Source organism: Leptidea sinapis, chromosome 5, assembly GCF_905404315.1.
Source record: "Leptidea sinapis chromosome 5, ilLepSina1.1, whole genome shotgun sequence".
Taxonomy (NCBI): domain Eukaryota; kingdom Metazoa; phylum Arthropoda; class Insecta; order Lepidoptera; family Pieridae; genus Leptidea; species Leptidea sinapis.
The window spans coordinates 16,000,862-16,013,179 of NC_066269.1; the positions used below are offsets into that span (position 1 = coordinate 16,000,862).

Consider the following 12,318-nt stretch of genomic DNA (forward strand, 5'->3'; position numbering starts at 1 on the left):
CACTCTTATTCAAAAGGCGTAGTCCCTGATTAATGGAAGTCAGCCCTTGTCCATCCGATCCCAAAAAAAGGAGACAGTTCGGATCCGGCAAACTACAGGCCTATTGCTATTACCTCCCTACTCTCCAAAATCATGAAGAGCATAATTAACCGCCAGCTCTTGGTATACCTTGAGGGTCACCAGTTGATCAACGACCGGCAGTACGGCTTTCGCCATGGTCGGTCGACTGGCGATTTTCTGGTATACCTAACACACAGATGGGCGACGGCTATTGAAAGCAAGGGGGAAGGCCTGGCAGTTGGTCTGGATATAGCGAAGGCCTTTGATCGTGTATGGCACAAGGCGCTCCTCGCAAAACTTCCATCATTTGGGCTTCCCGAGAGCTTATGCAAGTGGACCTCCAGCTTCCTCACTGGGCGCAGCATACAGGTCGTTATCGACGGTTATTGCTCGAATCCCATGCCCGTGAACGCTGGAGTGCCCCAAGGCTGTGTGCTATCTCTCACGCTGTTTCTTCTGCATATAATATAATGATATGTTGGACACCGCCAAAATGCATTGCTATGCAGACGACAGCACTGGTGATGCCGTATACACGGGCCATGCAGGTCTCTCTCGGGAAAACGTCGACCAGTGCCGGGAGAAACTTGTGTCTTCTATCGAGTCCTCTCTCGAGAAGGTCGCGGAATGGGGTAAGTTGAACCTTGTCCAATTTAACCCCCAGAAGACTCAAGTTTGCGCGTTTTCCACTAAAAAACCCCATTTGCCGTATCACCGCTCTTTGAGAACACTTCCCTTAAAGCCTCACCTAGTATCGGAATACTGGGTCTCGAAATCTCGAGCAATTGCCAATTCCGTGGCCATCTGGAGGGCAAAGCCAAACTGGCTTCAAAGAAACTGGGCGTCATAAATAGAGCACGGCAATACTTCAAGCCGGCCCACATTCTAGCGCTCTACAAAGCGCAGGTCCGGCCTCACATGGAGTATTGCTGTCATCTCTGGTCTGGCGCACCCCAGTATTAGCTCGATCCATTTGACCGCGTGCAACGCAGAGCAGCTCGAATTGTCGGGGACCCAGTACTCTGTAAACGGCTGGATCACTTGGCGTTGCGTAGAGACGTCGCTTCATTGTGTGTCTTCTACCGCATTTATCAAGGGGAGTGTTCTGAAGAGCTGTTCAACCTGATTCCTGCCGCCGAATTTCACCTTCGCACGACACGTCACAAGTTACGATATCATCCCCACCATCTGGATGTGTGGCGGTCCTCCACAGTCCGGTTTTCAAGGAGCTTTCTTCCTCGTACCACGAAGCTGTGGAATGAGCTTCCTTGTGCGGTGTTTCCGGGACGATACGACATCGGTACCTTCAAGAAAAGCGCGTACACCTTCCTTAAAGGCCGGCAACGCTCTTTTGATTCCTCTGGTGTTGCAGGAGAGTGTGGGCGGCGGTGATCACTTAACATCAGGTGACCCGTACGCTCGTTTGTCCTCCTATTCCATAAAAAAAAACCTTATCTTTATGATACTTTGTTTTTTGTCTTATGTACAAGATGTGTATTATGTCCATAACATTCAAATGTTTATTAAAATTATATAAAATACATGATTTCTTTTCAAATAAAACTCAAATTATGTATATTATCATTATATTTTCAAATACACAACAAAATAAAACTACGTAATACTATCTAGCTAGTAATCTTAATTATTTAGGTTTAAATTCTCTTATAAATAAAATCAAAAATAAATCAATAATCTGAATTGGTAATATCCACTGGGTTATGAACTGGTGTGCCGTCGCCTAATCTCTTCGCTGTCGCATTTATCATCTCAGGAGTTGCTTCACGGAAGTCATAAGCCCACCCAATACTTCTGAAGAAATTTATGAAGTATGTGCACCAGTTAAAAGGGTCAAAATGCTCAGCCGCTTTGTAATCGAATGGGAACATGTGATGGTAATATTGCCAGCCCTCGCCTAGAGTAACTGTTGCTACGAAGCGATTCTCGCTAGGCACAATGTTTCTGAAATAATTTTAATAAATAAAATAAATTAATTCTTTAGTGCCATGGCATATTGTGCTTTACTGCCATAAAATTAAAGGCGATGAAAAAATAGGCAAAAGGAGAAGACTCAACTTCACATGACTGACATGAGATTATTCATTCATGTTTCCATGCAATGCTGTTTTTCAGCCATCCCTTTCTCCCTAAGGTGCTGAGTAGGAATGGATGTATTATGGCTCCCCGATTAACTTCTTAAGCTATGTGTGACACACAAAGAAATTTAAATAAGAAGGTAAGAGATTTATAGAATAGAGAAGGTAATAAGTAGTTTGAAATATCAAACCATTTGGTTTTGAATGACACAATTGCATGGCTTAAATTCGTTTACTTCAAACCATAATTAATTTTCTAAAATAGCCTGCCTGTTAGTTTATATATTCGGCTAAGCCGTTTAGCATATAAGCCAGTAAACAAACAGATTAATTTTAGGTTTTAATTTCCAATTTCTAGCGGAACGACTGTATACTATATATTTATGTATACATTAAATTTCTCCGTACGCTTGCAACGCCCCGGATATTGAGAACCTGTACAGCAAATTAACAAATAAAAAATCTCATAATGAAATAGGTTTTACCTGATTATAAACGAAGAATATGCAATATGTGGACTATATCACTGTCAATACAATGATAATTCTGAAGTTTACCGAATGTCAAGCAAACTTGCAAATAAACGCGGGAAACGTTATAATACCGAATAAACCATACATAAGCAAAATGTCTATTTGTAAACATTTTGCGTATTCTTGGTGAGGTCTCAGGTATAACTTTATACCAAGTTTACTTGTAGGTCGTTGATCTTTCACTATACTATAATAATTTAAAATGAACTCACTTGTTATACGGCTTACATCCATATGCATGAGCGAGGCTATTGACTGTTAGCTCGCAGTGAAACATTATCAAGAATCGCAGGAAACATTGCCACGCTATGGCACAGCGCCAATTCTCTCCCCACAATAACATCGACATAGTTGTCGGCAACACGAAGCATAACATTAGCTTGAAATATGCAAAGTGCCTGAAAATATACATTCTTAATAATTTAGCGCACGAAATATAAATGATCAACAAGGTTCCAAGTAACCTGATTGTAAATAGAATTAGGTACACACGTAATTACATAACATAGAGTTGGAGTTGGAACCCTCAAGGAAAACGCAAACGTGACCTGGTGGCGGACTGTAATTGACGAAGCGAAAGACATCGGAAAGACCTGGAGTGAAATCGGTCCTGAGAGATACTCAGGACCGATCACGATGGAGATACACTGTGTATACCTTCTGCCCCAGCTAGGGGATACAGGAACTTAAATGATAAATGAATAATTACACATGTATTACAAGCTTATAATCTTGCTCGAGAAGCCTAGTAATCATACAAAGAAGGTTAGTAATCATTTGAACATTATAGACCAGTGTTGAAGCCTTTGAAAATTATAAAAAGTGAAAAAAAAATAATAGAATGAAATCTATTGGAAAAGGAAGAGAATATAACAAAAATATAAAAAAAAAAAAAAAAAAACAACCGAGTTCAAAAACGCTATTGTAAAACAATAGATATACGAGTAATATACACTAAAAAGTACAAAAATAATTGCGTATTTTTATACAATATAATTCTAGTTACGATTATTGTAATTTTTGGGCTCGACCACATGGGAAGCACCGGCTTTCAAATAAAAAAAGAATTAACAAAATCGGTTCACCCAGTCGAAAGTTTTGAGGTAACAATCATAAAAAAAATACCGACGAATTGAGAAACTCCTCCTTTTTTGAAGTCGGTTAAAAATCAAATCTATTTATAAATGTAAAAAGGATAACTTTTTTCATTATTATTGATTAAATGTATGTTAAAAAAGTGTGAAAACAAAAGTTTGACTTTTTTCCATAGGACTTGCAGTTTTGCCGGAAATCGAGATAAACCATTTTTTATTTTTTAGTTTTACCTTTAAATCCCTCCTTTTCCACTTCCCGACCTCAGATGGCCCGTAATTTATTTTTTCTTTCATTCTTGTTATATTTTCTTCCAATTCCAATGGGTATTTCCATCCTACTATTATTTTTTTTGGTTTCAAAAATTATCGACCCTGGTTTATGATGTAAAGAGATATAAGTAGTATTCCTTGTCTAATTTTAACTCACTAAGTAACTTGTAATTACTAATTCAATTAAAATTCCTCAGGTGATTTTTGCGATGTTTGTGATACAATAACTGCAAAAGCGCTAGTATAATATAATTAAAATAAATGGTAGGATATCCTATCGAGTTTGAAAGCCAAAATAAAATAAACCATTTTTAATGGTCATTATATTCTTTCATTTATTGAATCAATTGTTTATCAGCAAAATGAAATGGAAATGATAACTTTCTTCCACTTACACCCAAGCTGTGGAATGAGTTTCCTTGTGCGGTGTTTCCAGAACGACATGGGTACCTTAAAAAAAGAGTGTACACTTTTCGAAAGAGCGGGCAAAGCTCCTGTGTTTCCTTTGGTGTTGCGCAAGAGAATTTGGGCGGCGGTGATCACTTATTATGAGGTGATTTGTACGATCGTTTGTCCTCTTCTTCTATAAAAAAATGAAAGAGAGAAGTAGATAAAGAGTCGTTTGTTAAGTATCAACTTACTTGTTATAAAACCTGAGAATAGGATCGCCAGTAATATCGCTCATGTCCATTTGTTTCCCTCGAGCCAGGACCTGGTCGTTCTTCTTGAGCATCAGCCATCCGATGTGAGAAAAAAACAGGCCACGATTGGCGTTATGTGGATCGGCCTCCGTATCTATACTTGTGATGAACACGATGGTCGCGGACCCATTGCAGCAAGGAATTCTGTAAAACATCGTTTTCTCTCAATTTCCCTTAAAAGACTGTGATGTCATTACTATTACCTAAACATAGAGGAAAATGAATATTGTAACGAACAAATTCAAGCTTAAGATAATTGTAAATTTAAAGTTATATAATAATATACTTTTGGTAACTGTTACATTGCTTACTAAATCAAATACTAAATATTGTTATTACGATAAAAAAAGGTGTATATGTCAGCTCCGACGCATATGACGTCATATATTCTAGTGACGACCCTCTCGTGCCACGCATGTCTTCTACCACTTTTGGTACGTTCTAGTGAAGAAACCTCATTTTTAATGTCCTTTCCTCAACCTTGATCTACCCAATACTGAGTAAAGGTCTCTTCCATTTTAGACTTTGTTCTGTCTTGAGTTTGTCGCAAATATGATTTTTTTTGGCCATATTGGATTTTAATGTATAAACTTATCTCAAAGTGACTAGTATTGTAACGCAAATAATGCTGGGAGAGTTTCTTGCACCGCTTCTCTCTCAGAGCGCCATTTGTTTCCGAAGCGGCTGTAGTGTTAGAAATGAAATCATGATTCTAAAGGAATCAATTTTTAGAAAATAAATGCCTTTTATATCTTTTTATACCTTATACTTTTACTCAACGCTCGATTTTATTTTCCTTGTCACATTTCCAAACCGGGGGCTATAACTAAAAATCAATTCTTAAAGAGTAAGCTCCAAAAATTAATAACATTTCTAGTGGCGTTCATATTTTATGCATTAACGAATTTTATATTAAAAACTGCGTGATAGACTCGCAAATAACGTTGATATATTTTCTTATTTAATTAAATTGTTCACACAGCTGTTACCGCGGGAGCAGCCAATAACGCTCATTAAAATTTGAATGCATAATTCGGCCTTCTTTGGAATAATATCGGAATTTTCATTAAATCGCAACGTTGTTTTTATATTTATTTACCAAAATTGTGAACTGACTTTGCGTTATGATTTACGCATTAAAAGCTCGTTCTGAATTACTTTAATTTTATTCGTTTCATGATTGTTTGATTATGGCCGATTGGAGAAGTATGGATTCTTTAAAGAATCACCCATACATATTCTTACTATACTTAGATCTCTAGTATTCTACCTATTTATGTTTATTTTATTTTAGTTAACAAGTTATATGCATTTGCCTAAGTCGTGATAGTAACATAAAATTACTTATTGTTTTATATAACTCTACATTTACTTAAGTTAAATATCACGCCATCATAGGTGTTTCCATTTAATTGACGTATATGTTAATAATGGTTTACTTATAGGTACTAGCGTTATTTTGTAATTATTAATACATGTATGTTGTGTGGGAACCAATAAATAAATAAATAAATATTCTTCTACTATAAGGTGAGACAACCATTTAGTCACAAAAGATATGATACGACGCTACGACATGGGTACCTTAAAAGATAGCGCGTACACCTTCCTTAAAGGCCGGCAACGCTCCTGTGATTCCTCTGGTGTTGCAAGAGAATGTGGGCGGCGGTTATCACTTAACACCAGGTGACCCGTACGCTCGTTTGTCCTCCTTTTCCATAAAATGGGACTATTTTCAGGTAAAATTGTAGATGTGATATTTTTAGATGGAATCCATCAAACTTTAGAGACTAATAGCCTGCGACTGTTGCTCGTATTTGTAAATTCTTCATTTTCGATTTTCAATACAAGAAAGCGCCGTCTGACTGACTGACAAAGATTTAATTTTCACATGTTTTGGTGAGTCTTGGAAATATGGTAGACATGTAGCAGCAGGGGGTTCATCGAATTGTTGATATTTTGTAAGTGGTCTACGAGAAAAAACGTAGATATGTGAATCTCTGTGTTAAAAAGCTAAAAACGCATAAAGGCGTTTATCTTTCTCAAACTTGATTCCATTAGAATTTCTTTGATATAATTTCTAATATACTAGATACAACTACCGCTTCGGAAACAAATGACGCTCTGAGCTCTCATGTTTGGCGCTCTTTTTAATAAAATATACATTATTGTACTGTCATTGCTATTGATATAAAATAATCATAATCTAGTCCCAGGCTGTCGGAACACTTAGATATTCAGCTGTGGAGTAAAAGGATTTACGACAGAGCCATTTTTATTTTTTTTTAATCTATTTATAGATAATGCCTGAATAGTGGCTGGGAATTTACCCTTAAAGCTATTATTATGTATCTTATGAAGCCTACTAGAATTAGTTACAAGCAATCCCTTATTTCTAGTGTTATAATAATGAAAATCACTATTAAGAGCAAAAGGTGACGATTTTTGTGAAATTGTGTATTAAATTTTCATAAATGTACTGACAGTGAACAGTCATAATATTTATTTCTTTAAATTATTCTTTGAGAGACTGTCTATAACCAAGCTGATATATAGCACGAACCGCTCTTAGATCTCAGTTTTTTTTGCTTTGAAAACAAGGCGACGAGCCGAGAACGAGACGAGCAGCATGTTCAGCTGATGGTAATTGATACGCCTATTACAATGCAGGGCCGCTCATGATTCCTTAAAACCCAAAGATTCTGAACGGCACTACAATTATGCTCGTCACTTTGAGACGCAAGATGTTAAGTCTTATTTGCCCAGTAATTTCACTAGCTACGGCGCCCTTCAGACCGAAACACAGTTTTGTTTACACATTACTGCTTCACGACAGAAATAGGTGCTGTTGTGGTACCTATAATCTAGCTGGCCTCCTGTACAAAGGAGCCTCCCACTGGTACCCTCCCTCCCACTGGCTCCCACAGCTAGAATCAAAATTCAAATTCTTCATGTTTATAATATTAGTTTAGATTATTCCCAGACCAGCGCTGGCGAAGGCACCGAGGAGAAACAATTGGAGTGGTAGAGTCGCTTTGTAGGATTTGTGTGTCCATAGCCGATGTGCTCCTCCTATGGGAGGAGGAATAACGATTCGAAAACCACTTAATAAAAACATAAACATGGCTGGAAACAGATTCATATATTAGCAGTGAAATTAGAAAAAAACACACTTGGGAAGTTTAGATAAATAGACATGAACTTTCATTTCAGAAAAACTAATTATATGAAAATAATTTACTCTGTTAATTTAGTGTGAGATAATATTACTTTTAATCTCGTACCTAGTAGTATTATTTACCTTAGTTAAATTAGGAGTTTCAGCACTGAAGGAAGATTTCGTTATATTAAGAATACATATTGTAATAATATTTTCGTTTAATTTGTGGGAGGCTCCGTTGCACAGGATGCCGGCTAGATTATGGATACCACAACGGCACTTATTTTTGTCGTGAAGCAGTAATGTGTAAGCATTATTGTATTTCGGTCTGAAGGGCGCCGTAGCTAGTGAAATTACTGGGCAAATGAGACTTAACGTCTTATCTCAAGGAAACGAGCGCAATTGTAGTGCCGCTCAGATTTTTTGGGTTTTTCAAGAATCCTGATCGGCACTGCATTGTAATGGGCAAGGCGTATCAATTACCATCAGCTGAACGTCGTCTTCATCTCGTCCCTTATTGTCATCAAAAATGTAGTAATTGTTAAAATATATCTGCGTGATCAATTAAATCTTTAGATTTGCACAATTCATAAAAATATGTAAGTTGAATAAAGTAAAGTTATGTAACGACGAAAGCCATTGTGCTAAAATTCAAAGCAATGAAAGAACACCTTTGGCACGGCGCGCTGGTATTGCATATAATATTGATTGTCTAAACACTGGACCTGAGAGCTTTAACTACGGTAGTAATTCATATTTCATATATACTGGCTGAAATTTAAAACAACCGATAAATCATAGGATTGTTCCCCAGACTCGCGTTAGCTTTATATGAAGATATTAAAATTTTATGTTTGTTTATGGCTTTGGGCAATGATAAAATTTATGAGAATGAGACAGATGAAATGCTCATGGCTATTATTATTCGATCCCCATTTTGGAGTGAATTCAGAAAGATATATTATGGATATAACTCCATACTAACATAAATATGAAAATTACTTTGCCCATCTGTCACACACAAACTACAAAACTGATATTAATTAATTTTGTGTGAATAATCGCAAGCTGTCGCCTTAGAAGGCTAAAAAAATCATCACCCCACAAATTGGCAAAGCATAAATAGAGATAATTTGCACAGCTTTTACCCGTTTTGTTATCTTGAAAATTGAAACGAAAAATTTCGATCAAGACGTGAATGCATTGCACGCATGCAGGCATGTAAAAAATGGAAAGTCCAAGTAAGTATCTTTCATCAACTGTAGGTCTTTATAAGCTGATGTCTTCGCTAAATCATTCACTACTTAAAAACAGCTATCAAAACACAAGCCTTGAGATTTCATCAAGTGCCTGATGGTAGGTAAGAACATACTTTCGTCAGGAGGCACGTCGACGTGCCTAGGCAAAAATTAATAAAAACTTTTGAAAAAAAGGCAAGGAGAGTATATGTTTAATTTGAATTATTTGTAAAAAATTTGGAAATAATTTTGGAAAAAGTAACAGATAGATAATTATGGTGGATTTTTTTCTTTTGTGATAAATCTTTACCTTTAAGAAGGCCCCCCAAGCAAATTTTTATACAAGGCACGCTACGCCACTGACTTGCGTTGTATTTTTCTTAAATAAAGTTTATAAAATTATTACCTAAAAACTCTGACAGGCAACGAAAGATTCTCACAAATTCACCTTAATCTGTGAACAGGTGTGGGTCACAGTGAATGCTATAATATAAATAGTATGCTATATTTTCAATATTTGAAGTTATTTCGAAATTGTTTATCAGTAAATTCAATGGGAATATTAACATAAATATTAATTTTAATACATTTGGCAAATATAAGAAATATATACACTGGCCTTCAAAAGTAAGTATCACACTATTAAAATTGGGAAAACGTTTTAAGTTCACACGATATACTTTCGAAATAAAAAGGACTCCAAATAGAATTTAATTTTGTACATAAAAACTATAGTCGGTAACATTCTTTTAAGAATTGGCTGAAAAAAAACTTCAAAAACAAAACTATTCCATTTTCAAAGTTGACCTTTCAGAATTACAATTTTACCATTCACATTTTTCTTTCTGTTTTAAATTTTTTTTTCAAGATCGATGGGTCTTGTTTTAAAAATTTGTGTAAATTAAGCACATAACATTTATTTATCATGCCTCTTTCAGTTGAAGAATGTGCTAGGATCATGGCTTTTCTGGCACTAGGCATCAGTATGCGTCACACTGCAAGAATGGTGGGTGTGACGGTACGGACGGTCCAGAAGGTAAAGCGAACGTACGAAGAGACTGGACACCATCTGAGGAGACCTTGTAATGGCAGACCCAGGTGTACCAGTGCCCGAGAAGATCGTTATATTATTTCCACTGTGTTAAGAAATCGCCACCAAAATGCAGTTGAAGTCCAGCAACAGCTACTTCAGACCCAGAGGGACTACATTAGTGACTGTACAGTGAGAAGAAGACTTGCTGAAGCAAATTTGAAACCCCGAAGACCAGCGAGTGGCCCAAAACTCGAGAGACAGCATCAAGTAGCGAGACTGCGATACGCCCGTGAACACATGCAGTGGGATGAAGAAGAATGGTCAAGAATTTTATTTGCAGATGAGTCTCGATTCTTCCTTTACACTTCTGATGGATGGCGAAGTGTTTACAGGCGACCTGGTGAGCGATACCTTCAAGCCTGCATCTCAGAAAGAGTCCAATACGGTGGAGGCAGTGTACATGTATGAGCTGGCATATCTTCAGAAGGTCGCACAGAGCTAGTAGCCATAGAAAATGGCACCCTCACTGGGAAAAGATATGCTCAAGAGATTCTCAATGAGTATGCAGGGCCGTATTTAGCAAATATGGGTGATGGATTGATGCTGATGCATGATAATGTCCGGCCACACACGGCTCATATCGTACAAGAGTATATTCAGGAGGTCGGTATCAGCGTGATGGCTTGGCCATCAAGAAGTCCTGATCTCAACCCGATTGAACACGCCTGGGATGAGCTTGCGAGGCTAGTCAGAAATCGCAGACCACCACCTACTACCCTCAGGGCACTAAAGCAGGCCCTGGTAGAAGAATGGGAGAATATTCCCCAACATCGGCTCCGAAACCTAGTGTTCAGTATGCCAAACCGGCTCGAAGCTGTTATCAGAGCTCGAGGAGGCAATACCAGTTATTAAAAATTAAATAACATGTAATACATTCTAGTTGAATTTTTTTACACTAAACTAAAAATGTCTATTTTCATTGTTTTATCTTTTTTAAGTTAAAAATGTTACTAATGTATAATTTTAGTTTCTAAGAATTAAAGCCTATAAAATTTGCAACAAAACGTTTTTAATCTTAAATCTCTACCTTCTATAGTTAAGAAAAAAAAAATTTGAAAAGTGTGATACTTACTTTTGCAGGCCAGTGTATTATGTGAATTCTTATATTTGGACTTATTTAAGCCATTAAACTTAGATAACAAATATTGGCAATGCTGTGCATATCAATAAGTAACATATAAGCATACGATTTAATAAGTATCACTTTTAGGAAATTCACTTTAAATGAAACAGACTATCGTAAATATAGTTTTATGAATTGTATTAGTTTGAATAAAAATATTTCGTTAATTAGCCTTTTATAAATAAACTGCTGACCCAGCAAACGTTGTACTGCCATGTTAAGTAGTGCTTATTAAAATACATATTAATGAAATTGTAAGTAAAAACTATTCATGAAAATTTACCGTACCTACAGCTCTCGTCATCTTGAGACCGTCGGCCCAGTTATTTCACTCGATAGCGCGCCTTCAAACCGAAACATTAACAGAAAGTGATAGCACTCTAGAGATTAATCAAACAGGCTAACCATCTAGCAATCATCACTGGCCATTATATCACCATGATTGCGTTTGTAGATTAAGAATCTGTTGAATTAATAAAACAGGCTAAGCATCTAGCAATAATCACTGGCCATTATATCACCATGATTGCGTTTGTAGATTAAGAATCTGTTGAATTAATAAAACAGGCTAAGCATCTAGCAATAATCACTGGCCATTATATCACCATGATTGCGTTTGTAGATTAAGAATCTGTTGTCAAATCAAACAGGCTAACCATCTAGCAATGATAACTGGCCATTATATCACCATGATTGCGTTTGTAGATTAAGAATCTGTTGAATTAATCAAACAGGCTAACCATCTAGCAATGATCACTGGCCATTATATCACCATGATTGCGTTTGTAGATTAAGAATCTGTTGAATTAATAAAACAGGCTAAGCATCTAGCAATAATCACTGGCCATTATATCACCATGATTGCGTTTGTAGATTAAGAATCTGTTGTCAAATCAAACAGGCTAACCATCTAGCAATGATAACTGGCCATTATATCACCATGATTGCGT

At 36.7% G+C, this 12,318-nt stretch overlaps 1 pseudogene; it reads right to left on the minus strand.

Moving 5' to 3' along the window:
* Positions 1-1,629: 1,629 nt before the first annotated feature.
* Positions 1,630-7,878, minus strand: LOC126964739 (acyl-CoA Delta(11) desaturase-like; annotated as a pseudogene).
* Between the last annotated feature and the right edge of the window lie 4,440 nt (positions 7,879-12,318).